General features: G+C 49.2%; 1 protein-coding gene across 1 annotated transcript in view; it reads left to right on the forward strand.

Moving 5' to 3' along the window:
- The window catches only part of LOC126536276 (uncharacterized), a 313,085-nt gene that overhangs the window by 211,305 nt on the left and 81,818 nt on the right, over positions 1-19,962 (forward strand). Inside the window, exon 4 of the mRNA XM_055073899.2 lies at positions 1,913-2,007. The gene's annotated coding sequence lies outside the window, so the exon portion shown is untranslated. The remainder of the gene's footprint in view (positions 1-1,912; positions 2,008-19,962) is intronic.

The following is a 19,962-nucleotide window of genomic DNA, read 5'->3' on the forward strand; positions in this document are numbered from 1 at the left end:
ACGTCAAAGAACCCCAGGTGTTCTAAATCTCCAGAGTTCCCCACTACGGCGTGCCTCGTAATCAGAAAGTGGTTTTGGCACGTAAAACCCCATAATTTCTATTTTTGTTGTTGTATACACATTCTAACTCGTTGGATCTGCCTTTTCGTTTCTTTCCTTCTTCGTTACTTTTTTTTAATTGCGAGGACTCTTTTTAGCTCCCTGTTTAAATGTTTCAGATTGCATAGTCACAGAGTTGAATAATAACGCATCTCTAATTCTGTAGTGACACTCGCGCCAACATGCGACATGCATTGCGAGGCCTCCGCGACCTAAGACATTGGGGTAGTCGTCGTTGACATGCTCATGGCATCATGTGATGTGCGACACTTCCAGACAATAATTCTGCTCAGCTAATAATGAGCTGGGTACCCTATTTATTTATTCACGTTCCATCTGGTAAACCTGGAGTGTGCTGAATAATGCGTTTAAGACGTATAGCTGAAGCATAAGTGAACTTTTCAAACTCAAAGCCCGCGCACTCCGTCTTGCACTTTTTTTTATTTCTCGAAGGCCGTCCTATTATACGGCTCTAGCGTTGCTTTTTATAATCACCGTCCCGCATCTTACCCTTTTTAACAATCTGCATTCATGGTGGAGGTTGTCTTCCCAGCATTTTCTTCTTTTTTTTATTTCTACGCCATTTCTCTCTCTTTCTCTATTTCAAAGCCACGGACAAAAAAAAAGAAAAAGAAACAAAGTAGCAGGCAAGAAGTGCTTGCACCCACTCGAATTGCCCTTTCCTCCGAGGGCAACAACCTTCGAACGACGAGGCCTTCGCCGAGGGAGCTCGACAAACAGCCCCGATTTAAGTCTTCCACCTAAAAGCGACTCCAAGTTGTTCGGTTGCCCTTGCTGCACTTTCAAAGCCTACCGCTGAGCATCGGGCCGAGCGTAGTACGTGGCCAACCGACCGCCCCGCGCAGGCGAGCAAGAAAATGAACTGGAAAGTGCATGAGGCAATTGCGTCTCCCCGTATATATTTCCTATCTTTTTTTTTCTTTTTTGCCGATTCTTCCACAATGTTTCCGTTCCTTCGGGCTGTTGCCTTGCGCTTGTGCCGTCAACAGATCGCCTACAATGAATTGTACAGTCTCTCTTGTTTTCGTCTTCAGCGCCGCTCCCTCCCCCTTTTCTTTTTTGTGCTCGCTAGTAGCGTAAATTATTCCTCTCGTTTGTATTTGTTTATGTTGCAGTTCCGAAATAAAGACAGTATGTATAAAACCAGTGTTCTTGCGCCCTTAATGAAAACCTTCTTTTTTTAACAAAGCGAGCTTCTTTCGTTTTGTTCTCTTTCTTGCTTCGTTTCGTGCTTTCTTAACCTCCCGCAATTCCTTAATGTAGAGTGCGGATATGACTTATCTGAGCTCGTGTCTTCCTTATTCTTAGCGACGTTTGTGTTGTAGAACTCACTTTCGTTTTCGCCGCTTTGTCGGCGTGTACGTATAAACGCAACCAAAAATGAAATCAGTCTGTATCAGCACGCTAGAGGGAAGACACAAACAGTTGCTTCTGTTTAACGCACTAGAAGGAGCGGCCGTCTGCGTGCACGATCTTAAAAGGTACACTGCCATTGGATGAGTAGCTTCAGTTCAGGAGCGCACGTTTAAAATATTAAAATATGTACACACACGCACATTTGCCGTAACAAATGGCGACAGTAACCTAAGACACTTTGTCTTCGAACTTTTGCTTTACCGAATGTGCGTGCAACAGCCAGCCTGTTTTCTCCAGGATTTTCTTTTTTACTTTTTTTGCGCCTCGCTTTGTTGAAGGAATGTGGGAGCATTATGCTTTATTTCGTGTGTCTGTGCGGAATACTTTCGGAATCGGTGAACATTTCTTCAGTTTTTTTTTTTCTACCATTTTGCAGACGCAACGAACCTGGCGCCTCGTTGTGCAAGGAACCGATGCCTTGGAACAGAAAAGAGGAGCACCTTCGCTTCAGTAACAACGTCCTCATAAAAGGTTCGTACTGCGCAGGCCATCTGCGCGCGGCCGAGGTTGTCCACCGCGGCGTACTGAACGACTCTTTTGAGAAATTTGGGTGATGCTTTTCACTTGACCCATACCGGTACAAACAGCCCCGGTAAGCCAGAGATGACGTAGAAACAAAAAAAAAAAAAAGTGCAGGAGATGTGATAATGAAATCAGCGTGACGTCATGGATTCTGGCAGCGTCCGCAGCGTCTAATTGTCGAGCGTTGATTGTTGTTTGTAAAGAAGGACCACCGGTGCACTTGAAACCAGAAATACCCGACCACTGGCACTGGCAACGTTTTAGAACCTTAACTGCATCAAAGCGGCGCGAATAAGCGAAAATGCCTTGAAATCTGTGACGTAGCATCGACGACATCAGTGCTACGTTTTGGCGCGAAGCTGAAAAGGAGTTTTGCCTTAATTTTTGTGCTGCTAACAATCAACCCTTTCTTGTCACGAAAAACTCACGAAAAAGAAAGTTAACTCTAGCAATGTAAACTGCTCCGAATTTCTGTTTATTATCACTTTTAACACTGTGAAATATTGTAGGAAATTAGTCTATATCGCGCTTTATGCGACGACACTGGGTGCTTGTACCTCCTAGGCTTGTTCAGCTAACGTCAGGGAATAACAAGCGCGAATTCCAACTCGAGAATTCCAGCATGCGCGCGCCTTTTGTAAACCCCTTTGTTGGCCATCCGGCAACACTGAGCAAAAGCGGCCACCTCGAAAGTCATCTCTCTCTCTCTCTCTCTCTCTCTCGGTGCGCGCGCGATTGTGCCGTTCTCTACGCCCGCGAAGGCAACGTTTCCAACACTCAAGATTGCAACTGCGACGCGAAAGGGTTGTCCTTCTTTCTTCCGCTCCATACTTTCTCTTCTCGCTTCGTGGCGGTCGTCTAGGGAACTGCGATGGTAAGCCATAGAAATCCATGGCGCTTTACTACAGCGCCGACGCGAGAGTTTGATTGCTTTGTCCCTGCATTGCTCATTTCCCGCTTCTTTTTTTCGCCGCCGCTGTTCCGAGCACAGCACCGCAGTCGTGGGCAACTTATTCTGGCTACGACAACATTCCGGCGGACGACAGCTGACTCTCTCTCTCTCTCTCTCTTTGCGGGAGGCGTTCGCGTCTCGCGAGAACGTAGGCTGTTGCAGTTGTCGTTGCTGTTGTAGTTATTTTTTTCTCTCTAAACTTTAACGTTGCCGTCTATGCAGCATCACCGCGTCTCTTTCTGGGAACAAGAAATATGGTTGCAACGAACCCAATGGACAGAGAGAGTGCGAACGGAGGAAGTAAAGCCCAAAGCGTCTGAAAAGGGAACCAGAAAAAAAAAAAAAGATGAAATGCTCCAGTCTTCAGTGAGCGCCTTTCTTTTCGCTGTCGGCGCATGACGAAAACGTCACAGACCGCTGTGGAGGGACGCGTATAGGTTTTAGAGTATGCACGCCAGTCTTTTGAAAAGCAAAGAAAGAGCAAGAATAAAATCAGATAAAGAGCGAAAGAGGAAAACAAAGAAAACATGCACCCAGAATGCAGCGAGTCGCAAGTGAATCAGAAGACCACAGGCAGAATGTTGCAAGCAGGGGGCGTGTATTGCATAGCAACCTTATACGCAGGCAGTGGTGGGAACACCCGCGTATACATCTCCGAGGATGTCGGCACGCAATTTGGCATCCTGCAGCGGCATGACTCTTCCTCGGCCCCAACCTCGTGCGTACGTACACGCAGTCTATACGACGCGGAAATGACATCACTGCGCGGCAGCGACCGCATACGTCATTTCCGCTCGTTTGCGTCAGGCGGCGCATAGCCGCAGTGCGTGGCGGAAGAAAGTGCGCGTCTAGCCAGCAAGGCTCCAGCACTCTTGGCGGAGGAAGAATAAGAGGGTGGGGTAGGCCTTGTGCTGTATTTTTCGTGCGCGCGCATCGTGTAGCGAGTCGCCATTCTGATCGTGGCTTGGTTCAAAGACCTCTTTCAGCCCCACGCTGACCCCGAGAGCAATTTTGCGTGAACGCGCTTTTATGTTGCCAGGGGCCTGCCTTCCTTTGCCATTCGCGTTTCTTCGAGAACATTTATTTTGGTGTGTTCACAATGCACTCAGCTCCAAACAATCGAATAAACCTGACGGTAATATGGGAGGTTTATACATGAAACAACTGTTTGACTACGCACCAAGAATATTTGAGCTCCTGGGCTGAAGGCAATTGGCGAAGGACAACAACGGCACAGTGTGTGGAGCCTGTCTTTCTGCGCACGGCGCAATCGCTGTTTAGGCCACCGCGTGCGTGTAAACCGCGTTTCTCGGTATCACGCGAGGAATTATTAGTGGCGAAAACAGTTTGTGCACATCGCGTGACAAAGCGGTCATGTTTTTAACGTGTTAGCAATTCCTCCTGCGTGCGGGACGCCGCGTCGTGCTGCCGTATACTGTGACGTAAGCTGTTTCGTGAAAAATTCACAGGTCTGTGCTGATGCAAAGTGTGAGAGTCCGTGCCTGCGTAGAACTCTCTGGAGCGCAGCATACGTATCCAGAGCGAAACAAACAGCATGTTCAATTCTGTTCGCGCAAACTGCGAAAATTCCGTGTTGGTTGTGAACAGATATAGGCGAATAGTCGCTTGCGACACCCCGTTGGTCTGGAGCATTTCAGGGGCACGTCGCCGTCGACTAGGCGTAGCGCAATAATACGAACTTGACGGCAAATGACATTAGCTGCCCCGCATTCAAACGCAAACGCCAGTGTCGCTTCTACGTACTCCTGGCTAACGCTAATATAATGCTGCGACGTGGTAGTTAAAAGTATATTGCAATTATTCTAGCTTTTGTAAATATTTTCACTGTCCAAATGAACGACCAAATGAGGTTAGCGCTTTACGTTGCGGTATCAGGATTTGTTGTTTGATTGATTGATTGATTGATTGATTGATTGATTGATTGATTGATTGATTGATTGATTGATTGATTGATTGAGTAACTTTTATTTTACAGTCCTGCAGATTTGTTGTTCCAGCGAATAATGCAGTAGTGGGTCAAAGCCCCCCCCCCCCCCCTTTTTTTTTTTGATCAACGGTATTTTTCATTTGCAGTCATGACCAAATGAAATGCGACGGTATATCAGGCCGCTAATAGACATTGACATTACTCAAACGAAGCTGGGCTCAACTTAAACTGACGTCGAGCAATGGCCGGTGTCGTGACACTCAAGCAGAAATGAAATGAAAACGACGTTGGTTTTCGTGCTCAAAGTGCAGTGAGCCGCTAACACGTCACTTGCTAATACGCCAGCCTTATTAATACATCATTTATACCTGAAGCAGTGTCTTTTTCGCTTTGCTGCGTGCAACTTGCATTTTCTGCTTGACATTTTTTTTTCTATACCTATTGAGGCTCGCTATTCCTGCCTATCGCTTATTTGATCGAAGATGTCTTAACATAGCAACAGTATTGGAGCACCGACGAAAAATATAAACAGAGCACAAACAAGAATGTTTACTCCCTTTATAAGCCGACAACAAACAGCAACCAAAATAAAAATCTGCATCGCTACAGTCTACGTGTTCCGCTGTGTGTGCTGCTCGGCCAAGCGGGCCTCTCTGTCCAAGCGGGAGATGGATGGCCGTCTACGATCGCGGCGTCCACGCGTCTCGCGCAGCTGGAAGAGGCCCTGACGCCGCTAGGGCTCCTCCCTTTGCTACGTCTCCATCCGCGCGGACCCCATCTGTCTTGCGTGTATACGCGAAGCCAAATTAGACGTGGCTCCGCCCCACTTTTGCGACAGTGGAGTATTTTAATTTCAGCTCAACTATATCCGACCCTCGCGCGGTCACTTCGAATGGGCTACCACGCGACACGGAGTTTCGGGATGTACTCGGGTCGGCCAACGGCCCCTGCCCGCCTCGGTGACCCCACCCGTAGTTCCACTGCTGAATATGCGGTCACCGTTTCCGCTGAAGACGAATGTGAAGGAGCTCTGTGTATTCAGATTTAGGTTGAACTGCGAGTTATTAAAAGTTTATCCTGAAGCCGTATCATATAACGCTGTCTTGATTTGCGCCTGTGTTCGTCTTCCTTTCTGTTGTGCCGTGCTGTTGCGTTGTATTTCAATATAGTTCCCAACTCAAAATACCAACTAGCCCAACGTTCAGCTCTTTTAAAATATAACGCTGTTTTTTATCACGGCTAGCCTTATCCACTCGAGTTTACAGACCTTTGTTTGTAACGGCGCCACACTCACCCATTAGAAGATCAAATGCAATTCTGCATTCACCACGGTACAATATGAGTTCGGTGGAATTGCGTCTGCGTTGAATAGCGGGCTTCCAGCGCTTATGCGCAACGCGTTATGGGACATTTTATTGTGTTTTGCGCGCATAAATAGTTTTCAGAAGCCCCCGTTGTGGATTTGGCGGACTTGAAGTAGATAGCGCGAGCACATGGATGTGGCCTAAACTCTTGCGTCGCGAACATTTCCCGTTAGCGAAAGCGCTAAACAGAAGGCGCCCGAAAGCCGAAGTTTACCGTTCGGCTTCTCGCGGTTGGCTGGGGACACTTCAGCAAACCTTTAGCCGTTTCCTCGAGCACGCCGTATATGTACGGCACTGACGGATCGCTTCAGAGCAGACTGCACGCTTCCGGGCCCGCGTCCTTTCGCTCGTCGCTTACGTTAGTTGTGGTGACCGTCCCGCAGTATCTTAACGGGTGCTTTAAAGCCTCACCGCGAGAACCGTTTTAGGAACGCTGAGGTGTATACTTCGAACCTTTCTGTTCGTCTCCGCGCTTAACTTTTGAAGAGTGGTACGTAGCAAACGAGTTCTCTCGCGTCCGTAAATATACGCTTCCGAATCGGCGCGACGGGCGCGGAAGCTATACGTCCACGCGGTGTACGCGCGTATGCACGTCTGGTCTGGGAAATCGAGTTTCTCAGAAGTGGAGGCACCCCGGCGCGTCGGCTTCCGCGTCCTTCCAGTGATTGCCATTTTCCGGCCCGCGAAGATAACTCCAGCGCTGCTCACGCCGCTGTTTCGCGTCTCGCATCCAGGGAGCTGCGCGGCTTCCGTGTCGTTGACCCGCAACCCTATAGCTATAGTATACCAACCTTCAGTGAATGGGCGGAAGTATACCAAGACTTAGTCTTACACGGAAAGCGGCGTTTCTTCCGACTTACTTATTTTGGACAGTAAATTTTTACAGACAGTCCGGTCCTAGTAGTATGCTAGTGGACCATGCGAATGTCTGAAAGTTAAACAAGGAAATAAAAAATAAAGAAACACGAATTGCTTCCAGCTTTGAACTATGTACTACAGCGCTGTCTTAGGGCCGAAATTTCCTCGAAACCGCAGCTTCAACCCATTCTACGCAGAAGCCGCTAGACGTAGCACCTTTTCGAGCGTTTTCTCACGATGCAAATGTCTTCCAAATCCGTTGATTTCGATCCGTCTTGCGGCTCGTTTATCATTGCCTTAGGACTGCACGCAATTTGATTGTGCATGCCGCTTTTGTACGCAACAGGTGCCTCATCAGAACCGTAGGATTGTTGCGTCGCTCTAAAGCTATGTCGCAGCCAAAGTTAAATCCAGGCACACCTCTCTCTCTCTCTCTCTCTCTCTATATATATATATATATATATATATATATATATATATATGTGTGTGTGTGTGTGTGTGTGTGTGTGTGTGTGTGTGTGTGTGTGTGTACACCTATATAAGTAGACAAAGCCGTACTCTGCTAACAAGCAACGTCTTCATCGCCAGAGGCGTATGACGCAGCGTTACAGGGCACTAGTCACTCGGACCTTGAATTTATGTTTCCACAAAAGGAAACACGGAACTTGACGGCACAGCCGAAGATGACGGGCACCAAAGACAGTGCCAACGCGCGCCGCCTACTCTTCGCCTTCGCGCTCGGCGAAGCAGAGTACAGGCACTGGTCTGCGCAGAGGCGAGAAGGAGTCGAGAGGGGGGGGGGGGGGGGGGACGACGCGCTCCGGCGCCATCGGACACGACGAAGCTCATCAGCGCTGCGACAGTGCTGTGGGGGGACAACAATCGATCTCCACGACAACGGCATCGCAGGCTGTCCTGTGCTGGCCCGCGATTGCCGCTCTTGCTGCTACTGCTGTTGTCGCTTCTGCTGCCGCTGCTGCTGGTGTGTGGTTGCTATACACGAGAACGTGCCCCTTTCGCAGTGGCCCGGGGCGCACTCGCCTACGGGGAAGAAAGAGATAGCAATCAGGGGAGGCCGCGCGGGCGCGCTCAACAGCGGAAGCAGCCAGCCGCCAGCAGATCACACGACCGTCATTAATACGAGCGCGGCCGACGCCACCAGCAACGCCCGCTGCGGATGCTTCCAGAGAGGGGTTGCGCCGCACCGCTGTATACCCATCACAGGCCTTCACACGCCGGCGTTCCTTCTTTCTTTGTTGCGCTTTTTTTTTTTTTTTTTGCTGTTGCGCTCCATTTGTGCGATTGCGCGCCCTCGCAACAAGCAGTGCACCCTGTCAGGTCGAAGCGGCGTTAGTAGTTTGTGTTGCGATGAAGTTGAAGTTTTTTGGAGGTCACTGACCTTTCCGGACAGTGTTAAAGGGCGACAGAAGCGCAGAGTTGAGCTCGGGCTTGGCAGCAAATATTGTGAATACTTCCGCATTGTAAGAACTACCTCAGTCACCACCACCGCCACCACCACCACCACAACATGGCCATCATGATCGTCATAAGGGTCATCACAATTCTATCAATCGCAATAACGACGACGATAACAAAAGCCACAGCGATAACAAACCAACCAAGATGCAGTTTGAAGTGCCAAGAAATGACCATTGAAACAACGCGCTTCAGTCATGTTGTAGCTCAGGGTTTGTGGAAACTTGCCGCATGTGAATTGTGGGCTCACAGGGCCTCTTAACTCTGATGCCATGCTGCATGGATGTGAAATGCATAGCTCGTCCTTCACTATTTACAAAAGTGATGCGGAAGGCTTCATTATCGACCTGCAGTTCGCGCTAATAGGGTACGACGCAAACACGATTGCAAAATGGCATTCGGCAAAAGTTTGGTGTCAGTTCTACTGCGTTCGCATGTTCAAGGGAATGTGTGCGATAACATTGAATTGGAACATTTATATCACGCTGTCGAAACGCCATCGATCCTATCACTTTCGGTCACTTTTTTTGTAACCCTTTGCGAACATCCAAGTGCGCTCGACGCTGAAAGGAAGCATTGAACTGAAGATGCAGCCGACGATCTGAACTCATGTTCTCAGTGTCATCCATTTCGCTTCTTCAAACTTCCTTCTATCTTTTTTTTATTCTCCGAACAGGAAAATAGTATCTTAATTTAGGAAGTGCCGCGCCACAGTCAATGTATTCCTTTTCGCAAACTGCGAGTAGGGCACGTCGTGCCGTGACGCGAAAATAGCAGCGACAGCTTTGTCGCGCAAGAGCATTGCAGCTTGTATTTTGTTCTTCTTTTACCCAGAGGCATAACGACGGCGGCCTCCGCATCCACGCGGAAGCACGTAGCGTCCGCAACCGAGCACAATTCCGTCCGGTTATGATGTCATATAAAACCAGCAACAACCCCGCGGCCGCAGACCCCATCGCGGGCGTTGTCTCGGCGGCGGCAAGCAAGCCTGTCCGTCTCTGCAGCCACCGCGGAGTGGGAACAATCAACGCACACACAGAGATAAACACGCGCCATAGCATGGGCGCAACGGGAAAGGGCCGTCCAATTACGCCCCCGGACTGCCGTGCCTGCCTGTCTGTGCTGTCGTCCGGCGGCGCGCTTTTGCGCTGGTCATGTGGGTTGCAGGCAGGCACCCCGAGCTTGCGAAGGAAATGTTGTTGGCTCGACGGATGGACATGAGGGGGGGGGGGGAGGGAGGGAGGGCAGGGGGCTGTAGGGAGCGGGTTGTGTACTACACAGGCGGCATCTTGCGCAGCCGGGAAAGCACGCGCAGGAAACCAACACGCGCGCGAGCGCCGAATCGTGGAAAGCGTTCGGGAAAGAGCCGCGGCAGAAGAAGGAGAAACGGGGCGAGATAACCGCGGCCGACTCGTATCAGACCGCGCTGAGACGACGGGGGTGGTGATGACGATGTGCCTTGCCAGGCTCCCTCCACTCTCCTTTTGTGGAGAATGTCTCGCAGCATCTACAGCCGCCGCGCGAGAAATCCTGCGTGGCCCCCCTGTAACTGCCCTCCCGAATAACTTCTCCGCAGCGCTTGTTATACTGTACGCCCATCTCTGTCTTGCGGGTGATGCACCTAATAGCACATACATTCTCCGACCTCACCCCTCTGAACCTGTCATTTTTCTGCGGACTTTTCTGGCGGCATGGGGGAGGTGGAGCGCGACTGTTGATAAAAAGTAAAGGAAGTCAGTGGGACGCTTCGCGGCACCGGATGCGATTGCAAGCGCTTGTCGCGTATCCGGCGCGTGTCCGCATCGCTGTCCGCTGGGTCGCTGTGTTGGTTAAGACCGAGTCGCGCGTCCCGATACCGTCCCTTCTTCGGGCTTCTCAAGCCTGCCCTATGCGACTTGTGCCCTCTCCATTGAGCAGGGGCAGACGACACCCTCTGTGGGGATCGGTGGTCGTGTCTCTTTAGTATAATAGCTGGCTCCCTACGTAAAAACGCATTGCTGCGACTTCGTATGTACAGTATATCCTGTTTGGGGAGCCACTTTGTCTGCAGCAAAGTTAGAACTTATTTTAAGTTTGGCGCAAGGCATTGACCTAGGTTGAGAGTGCGAGTAATATAGGTCTAAAGCGTTGTTTTTGGCTCACGAATGAAAAAGGGGACCGATTTCAAATCAGTTTGAACTTCAGAGATACAGTGAGCCTGCTTTTAAACGTGCTTTTGTGTTCGCGGTCTGCTGCGTGCTATTATCCTGTTCAGTATAGATTATAACAAGTCTGATTCTAGGTGCTGCATTGCTTCGGACAGTGTCGCCGCTGTACTTTGAGCATTGTCGTCTCATTCATTCTGTGGAATTTCTGAGCCCCTTTAGCAACAGATGGATAGAATGGTACCGAACTGTAGCAGTGCCCCATAGTTGTTCAAGTTGTCGCAATAGTTCATCGCTTGTTTCCATTCAGTATCCCTGCTGTCAAGCGCAACTGCAAGAATTGCGGATAGCTTGCGTAAAAACGTGCAACCGAAGTAAGAAACAAATTTAACTAGCCGCCTTCACCTTCGTGTGCAGGTGAGCGCATGTGCCTATACGAGTTAGTGTTGAAAGAACGCGCCGCCTTTCTTCCAAATGGCATGCAAGTGATTCTTGCGCAACAAGTGTGGTTGCTAGCAACGCTGGCGAAGAAGCATTGAAAGTTCGTCGTGGCGCCCATTGTTCAACGATTTCGGCTTCGCCAGAAAATGCGTCTGAAAGTGCCTTTTTGTTTCCCCGTTGTTAGAAGCGCGCAATTCATCGCGGCATTTGTGAAAAGCGCCCTTGCGCAGTCCCGTCGAAGAACACATATAGTTTACCAGGCTTTCAATTGAAGGCGAGCGAAAACGCTTTAATGTCGTATCTATTCTTGCCAGATCTCCGAAAACAATTTTTTTGTTGAACGACTCTTTTCTTTTAATGCTGTTTCCCGCCTTCCTGAGAAAGAAGTGGTTATAATCTTCCACGCTCTTCAAAGCAGACGCGTTATAATTTTGCCCTTGAGCAGCTCTCACTCCTCTCGACCGCCGCAAACGTTCTAAGAGCGAACCACCGGCTCCATCGTGAAAACCGAACACTTCTCTGTAGCAAAAATAAATAAAATAAACATATAAAAATGAAGGAAATCACATTCTCCTCTCGTCTAGACGGCCCTTCGCTCACGCGAGGTTTTTACGAAGCGCCGTCTGGCGCTCGAATGCTTCTGCTGAACGAAGCGCCGCCCTCTTTTCCACGGGAATTGCCCCCGCGACGCCTCGTGGTCTCCCGTGCAAGCCGCTTTTCAAAGACGCGCTCCGCGTGCTCTTCATTCCGAAGCGAAATTCCCTGCCGCAGCCGCCACCAGCCAGCAAGCCACCCAGCCTTCTTCTGCTCCCTGAGAATCGTCTTGCATAATTACACGAGCGGCGCGTCGAAATCAACGCCGTCCGACGCCAACTGCGTCGGACGGCGTTCCTTCATTCATTCATTCATTCAACTCGGAGGCCCGTCCTCTCCGTTTCTCCCTGGCCCCCTCGTCCCACACGGCGCTGGTATGCGCTTTCACCAAGCTTTTTTTTTTTTTTTTCCTCCGCACGTCGTCACAGCTTCCGTCTCGTATGCGACTTTTTGTGTTCCACTCGAAAGCTCAAGGCGGGCGCGGGAACGGACGCGTCGAGAGCGGGCGATAAAGAGAGAAGCACAACGGCGAAAAAAAGCGAGAATAAAGAGAGAGAGGGAGAGAGCTGCACGCCGTGGCGGCTCGGGATCGCGGCAGATTCCGAGTAACGAACCGACTGTCTTTAATTTGCAGAGTTTCCCGCTCATTTGCTATCTCTTTTTTTTTCGGATGAAGAAAGAAATGGTGCCTCTACCAAAACCGCCAACCGTCTGTTTCTCTCTTTCTCTCTTCTCTCTCTATCTCTCTCCCTCTCTGTATCCCTGTTTCTTGCTTTCCCTGAAGTTTTCCTTCTTGCTCTATCTCTCTCTCTCTCTTTCTCTCTCTCTTTCTCTCTCTCTCTCTCTCACAAGCGCCGCAAAATGCGAACCAAAACGCCATCTGGCCTTGTGCGAGACGCAGTGCATTGCATAGTGAGGCGCAAGCACCCCGACGGAGTGGTGTGGCTGCACCGTGGGCTATACACCAATTTTGAAGCCTCCGTGGACTAAGCAACGCGCTTGCGCGGTTCTGACGGTTTCGTGCTGTATGTATGTATTCAGTGCGATCACTTGTTAAAGGAAACGCAAAGCTGGTATTGCGTCGTTGATTACAGCTATTATACTTCACGAAGGCCCGAGAGCAATATCTTGCTCGCAGACACCACCAACCTAATCTATAACTAGAGAAAAAAAATGGCAGCAGGGCGTGGGTTGGAACAGAGAAACACGTCCGCCTTTTCAGAAATGGAGGAGCTTGGAAGTGCCTGACATTTCTTGTACGTTACCTTGTGCACGCTACAACCGAGCGGTGCTGAAACCCAACCATGGGTTTGCACGTTGCAGTCCACCGTAAACGGGAACACTCCAACGTCCGCTTCTCGCTTTTATGACACTCCAGCTGGAAGTTCCGGTTGAAGTCTGTTGCCGTACTGCACAGGGGCGCTATAACGTAAAGCTATTCCAAACTCTTCTATTCCACTTCTGCAGTGAGCTTTCCGCAATTCGTCAAAACCTTTTTTTTAACCACCCCCCACTACGCCTGTCTGTCACGCAACGTAACTAAAACCGCGATAGCCAGCCATCTGATATGACGTAGACACACTGATTATGCATAATTGGACCGAACAAAAGAAAAGTAGCTATTTCTGATTTGAAGCCTTTCCGCCATTAGCCCACTGCTATTGGGTAAAAGGTTAAGGCTGCACCCACTTCACCTGTCTGTCACTCGAGGTCACAAAACCGCAAGAACTATCCTGTCAATGTGATGTGTACGCGTTGTAGTAGCATTAATATACCGAAAGAAAAAAATTGAATTTTTTTCTGAACACTCGCAGGCTGCCCCGTTCCGAAAGGAATAAAAGATGGCTGCCGCCTATCGCTCAGCCACTCGCTGCTCGCACCTGACGGAGAGCATGAGTTTATTTGCGTATAATGAAACGTTTTGCGTGGCCGTGTAACGTTGTCGAGCCCTTTCGGCACGTTTACGACCTCGCTCTGCCAACTCTCCTTTGCTGAGGATCCGTTTTAGCTGCATTCTTAACCTTGCGTTGCATGCGGCCGCGATTTTCGACCAGCCCCCACAAGCTAAGTAAGGGAAAGCGGACCAATGGCAGATGTCAGCACTACCCTCTTCATCCGGTTATCTATTTTCAGTACGCTGGCTCGGCCCCATCGAAACCATCTCCACTTGAGCGTGCTCCTCGCCTCCTGGCAGCCAATTGCAAACGAAAAACCTGTCAATGTATGCAATGTTATTCATTCAAACTAGGAGAGCGTTTGAGTGGGCTGTTCAGGCAACGCTGCGAGTCACCGCCCGATGCTTGCGTCAGCGGTTACGCAAGTTTGACGTCAGGAGTTTGGAATAAAAAGATGTTGGAATAGGTTTACGTTATAGGGCCCCATAAGTGCAAAAAGATGCCAGCGCCATCGAGCATAAGCCATCTGATGCGAAAGCCAGGTGATTCCACACCTTCCAGAGTTAAAAATTCGCGCGTGCTCTACATGCATGTGTTCCCTTAAAAGTGAATCACACTGCAAAATCCTGTGCAGCTCCGATATCTTGCATTACACTATGAATATTAGTTTTGCCCGGTTTTAGCAAAGGTGTTCAATTGACTGAGGCGGCGAGTGGGTATCATACGGAGAAGTAAAAAAATGTGGCTCTCCGTTCAGTTTTGCTGCTGTTTCATGCAGGGAAAGCAGATATTTAAACATTAAACCAGCGCAAATGTTCTGTGAATAACTGAAACGTTTAAGCGGCTCGGTGTCAAATGAGGTGAACGCAACGTCGCATCTCATAGCTTAGGCAGAACACTTCCAAAAGAAAATAGGACGAATCGCTAAGACATTAGTCACTTTGCTTGCGACAGTAAGAAAATATAGAATGTGCTTGAGCGAAATACCAGAGAATGACGACCGAAAAAATTGAAATTGCCTGGAACGTTGCTGATGACTTTCAAGCGTAGAGAAGTTAAGAAAAAAAATGAGGAGGTGGGAAAGAAAATGAGGCAACGATGACGAAGAAAGAATGAAAAAAGAAACGCTGGCGGGCAAATGAGAAGGGTTGAAACAGTCGTACGCGGCTGGCCGCACGAGATATACGGAACGGAAATATGCAGCCAAGCGGCTCCTGGCGTACGATGCGCCACGTCCCCGGCCTGTCCACGAAGAGGAGGAAAGGGAAGCGGTCGCACAATGCATACCGACGCCACGCGTCATTAAAACCTCTCACGCGCTCCGGGGCAAGGACCGCCACAGCGGCCGGCCTCAAAGAGCGCCCGAAATCGCGCGTTATCCCTTGCCTTCCAGCATGTGCTCTCCGCCAGCCACGCTCCCCAGGGAAGGCAATTACGGCCCCTGGAAAGCGGGATGTCTGCATGACTTAGCTGTCTAGCGGAAAAGCCCACCGCCGCCTGCGTTGGCTTTGTACGTTGCGGAGGGCAAAGGGATGTCGAAACTTTTACGCCGCCTAGAAGCTGGCGCTCAAGAAAAAGATAAGGTACGTCTGAGTAGCAGCTTTGGAATAATTTAGGTAGCGGGGGTCTCTTACACGGACATAAATATTCGGGTGCTCGGGCGTTAAGCTTATGCGTTATGCGGTATGCGAGAAATGCCGTCTTGGAACCTAGCAGCTTTAGGTCGGGATTAGTCATCTGCGCTTTGTCTTGACCGTGTATGTGGTTCAGCTGAATACAAACGCAAATACGACAGCAATGTTCTTCTGGTGTGCTTAGTGAGCGTCGTGTTTTTGATTATATTGTGATACGCTGAGGCTTAGTGTAGGAATTGGGCCCGACGCTGATACATTGGCACCCGGCGTATACATAGCCTACAGATATTACCTCTTGTAGAAAGCGTGTATAATATTTATCGTGTTTGTTAAGTAAAAAAAATCAAACATTTTCTGAACTTCCATGCGACATAACAACGAATTAACGCAATCGCATTTTTGTTCAATCTATAGTCGCGAACACATATGACTATAGTTGGATGTGTTCGCTACTTTGGTTGAGTGGACGTTAGGAAGATCGTGAAGGCTTCGCGGCGTCAGTAATAACGGCACAGCGCGAACGTTTTATAAGTATTAGTTTGCGCTAGGTTAGAGTATTGTACAATAACTTCGATAACTATACGTATGCGCTAGAGCAGGAGCCTCGAAATCTTCAATCTGTTACGGAACAGTGCACGCACTCGGAAGTCTGTCGTGGATACATCGCCGCGATCTTCTTGTTCGTAAGACGAAGAAGAAGAAATGGAAGTACGGTATTAAAGAAAAAGCATACTTTAAGCAGGAGCTTTCACCGAATTTTTTCTTCAGTCAAATAAATTATTTTCAGCTTAGAACGGAAAGCAACTGTCGCCTCGTTACCCGACCGTGTCGATTCTTTCTCACTATTCGGGTACTGGCCGATAAATACTTGCATGCAGCGTAACGACGTATAACTCTCGATAGGAGTTCAACTCGACCGCCGTCACTTGCGGGTCTCTTCTTGGAACGCCATGTGGTTCAGTATATCAGGCGCAACCGCTGACGCTTGTTGTCGGCATATTGATCGTGCGCCGGTTTCTCGATTCGGTAAGGTGTTTCCATTGGGTGGAGCGCAGTGACTGTTGACGCGAAGCAAAGTATTTGCAGCTCAGTCTGCGGGGCAGCGTGCGAGCAAAACGGCGTGAAAAGTGAAAGGCAACATGTTGTGTAAACAGTAACAGGAATCAACCGGCAAACTTCTGTCACGTGTTTGCAGACCGAAATAAATTAGCAAACATGGGAAACGCCTGCGGATAACCTACATTCGCTCAGCACACCTCACGTTCTCTAGGAGCCGTTCAGGGAAAACACGTGTCGGCAATGTGTTGCAAGTTGCAACGGTGATCCTTCCATGTTGCGCGCGTACTAGCTCAGACGTCACCACGCCCAACGTTGATTTCCCTCCCTCCCTCCTTTTCTCTCTCTCTCTCTCTATCCACTTCCTATGCCTGGAAAAGCAATCGTGGCATTGCGTCACCGCGTTTTGCAACACAAGCCCCGCCGCGTGTCTTTTATTTATTCTTTTTTTTGTGTGTGTGTGTTACTTACACATGTTCCCGGAACTGTCCTAATTGATTCAAACTTATTCACCCGCGCAAAGAGATTCGCGTTCTGTGTCAGCGCTGCCGCCGATGACGCGAGGTGAGCGCTCGCTCGTGACAAATAACGAGTGCTGCGGGCGCGTGTTTTCGGCGTGGCTCGCGATAAAGCCGAAAGGGGAAGAAAATAACGATCAAGAAACGCAGAATGGAAAAAAGGAAGAGTTGCCTGATTTATACGGCTTCCTCTCTCTCTCTCTCTTCTTTCTCTGTTTCTTCTCGGACGACGTCGCCGTGGTGATGAGAAATCGGCGTCGAAAAGTGCCGAAAGGTTTCTCCTCCGGTCAACCGTGTCGCTGCTGAATTTCATCGGCGCTTTTCAACACCCCCGTCTCCGTCGCTCGCAGCGCTCAAAAGTCTGCGCGCCTCCACGCGTTCACCGGCGCCAGCCGAGAGGCGAACGCGCGCATTGCTTGCTGCTGGCTGGCGTCGTCGGTGTTGTCGGCGGTGTTGCTCGGTGGCCGTGGGTGATATCCGTAGGAACCGGCGAACTGCATTTGTGATGTAAATGTCGACTCGCTCTCCTCTCCTGATGCCTGCCGGCGGCGATGCCGTATATAGGCAGTGTTTGCCATCGGCCCGACGGCCCGAAAAAAAAAGGAGAAATGGCACGCGAGCGGATTTGTTTGTTTGTTTGTTTGTTTGTTTGTTTGTTTGTTTGTTTGTTTGTCACAAAAATTGATGGCGGAAACGCCATCTGCCGCGTAAAGGGAGAACCGAAAAACAGAACGCGTTGGCTTTCAGACGGATTTCGATTCCCGCAGGCAGTGGAGCCGATCTCTCGAAACATTCGCATACAAGACCGGCGCCGCAACTGCGCGTGCATTGAAAGTCCGAGCGCAGACGTAGAATGCGCAAAGCGGGTGTATGCGCTACGAAGGGACAGCAAAGGAAACTTGATTTCGATAACGAAATATACAAGGACAGAGAATTACGCGAGAAAGGGGAAGCAGACGCAATCCTTGCGGGTAGAACAAATGCGCGGGGTATTGGTTGCTTTCCTAAATTTTTCATATGGCTCTTCCTGGCGTAGTGCTGTTTCGGGTCGCAGCAGCCGGGGGTTGTTTAAATTTTTGTCACTGGCGCGTCGTGGCGCGGCGCTCTCTCCTGCTTTCGAAGTGTTCTCGGTGTGGTGCCTTCGAGACCAGTTTTCTTCTCTCTTGCCTCTGTTGATGCGTGTTGACAAACTTGCGCTACGCGGTATCGTGGAGGCGCTCGTGCGAGCTGCCGACATGCCTCTGTATATATATATATATATATATATATATATATATATATATATATATATATATATATATATATATATATATATATATATATATATATATATATATATATATATTATGTGGCTGTTTCAATGCTAGTGCATAAAATATTCAAAGCGAGACAGCAGTCGCGGTGGAAGGATTTTTGCCATCATGTTCCTTGTAGCCGCAGCGTGCCTAAAATTGGCGCCTAGTCGCTTTGAGAAATATTTCGGAGTATAGAGCTGTCTGATCGACTAAGTGCACGAGCTTTTATCATTATTATTAGTAGTAGTATCTAGGCCATTCCCTATATTACGAATCCAATGAACATATTCTCATTGATCTGGTTTCAATAAAGAAGTTTGTTACAATCTGTGAATTTCGAAAAGCACCAATCACTAAGTTTTAGTGACAGCTATACCTTTACAGGGTGAGTGGTATGGCGTAGCGAACCCTACGGCGTTATGAAGCATTGAAGAATTACGTTGCCGCTTATTTACCAGAATTATGTGCTCAAAGTTCCAGTCGTGTTCCGAGCCTTACATGTCTGACAGCGTGACATTGCACAGCTTATGTTCAGTCTTTTACAAAAGTTATGCTTAACGGAATAAACTCGAGCAGAGTTTACGAAGCGTAGTAGATAAGTTCTTTCTTTTTATGGGGTTTCACGTGCCAAAACCACATTCTGATTATGAGGCACGCCGTAGTGGAAGTCTCCGGAAATTTTGACCACCTGGGGTTTTTTAACGTGCACCTAAGCCTAAGTACACGGGTGTTTTCGCATTTCGCCCCCATCGAAATGCGGCCGCCTTGGCCGGGATTCGATCCCGCGACCTCCTCCTCAGCAGCCCAACACCATAGCAACTGAGCAACCACGGCGGGTCGTAGTAGATAAGTTAAAATGCTAGTATTCTGTAAACGTCAGATCAGAAGAGTAACCGGTGTTTCAATCAGGTAACAAATTCTTGTTACGCAGATTTCATTTTAGAAAATAAAAAGCTTGCGAGAAAAAAAAAGAACACAGCGGTAAGCCATAAACTGCAGAAAGAACGGGATACGCGCACACCCTATCTCACAGGAAGAGGGAAGAAAAAGTGGAAAAACAAAGCTTGACTGGCATTTGTTGTTTTTGCGACATGGTGTGCTCGTCTATAGACCATCTTGATTAACCGATCGGCTTGGTCTAGCGTGAAAAAAGAAGCGAGTGTAATAGAGCACTCAACAGGTACAGGTCCGTTGCAGCTGCTGCCAATATCCCCGTTACGTCACAGTTTTTAACGCGCAAATGTTAGCAGGTAAAATACGACGATTAACTATCTACCCGTTCGGCCATGCTGTCCTACAACGCTGATTAGGCAGCGAAACAAAACACGTAAGACGAGTGAAAAGAAAAGAAAAGATGACGAGTATTCGAGGAATTATAAACGAACGAAGTAAGCCGCTGCATTTTCGCCACGTCGTCGATTCGAAACCATCGAAAGCGGCGACAGGGCTCGAGCACCTCGCACTTCGTATACCTATAAGTTGCGCGGTAGAGCGTGGTGGGTTGGAACTCGACGACCCGCTAATTTCTTGCACGCGTCGCCAACCAACTTCGGGCGGCTTTTAATAAGGCCACTCCAACAGCCGAACCCTTCTCCTCCGATCATATGACAGCGCGCAGCGAGGTCGGCGCAGAACAAACAAGGTGTGCCTCGCGCATGCCGACCGCAAGGGAGAAGCACCCGCGTACGTAGTCTGTACACAGCCCTGCACGGAGTGCCTATTAACGCGC

This window comes from Dermacentor andersoni, chromosome 4 (assembly GCF_023375885.2).
Source record: "Dermacentor andersoni chromosome 4, qqDerAnde1_hic_scaffold, whole genome shotgun sequence".
Lineage (NCBI taxonomy): Eukaryota > Metazoa > Arthropoda > Arachnida > Ixodida > Ixodidae > Dermacentor > Dermacentor andersoni.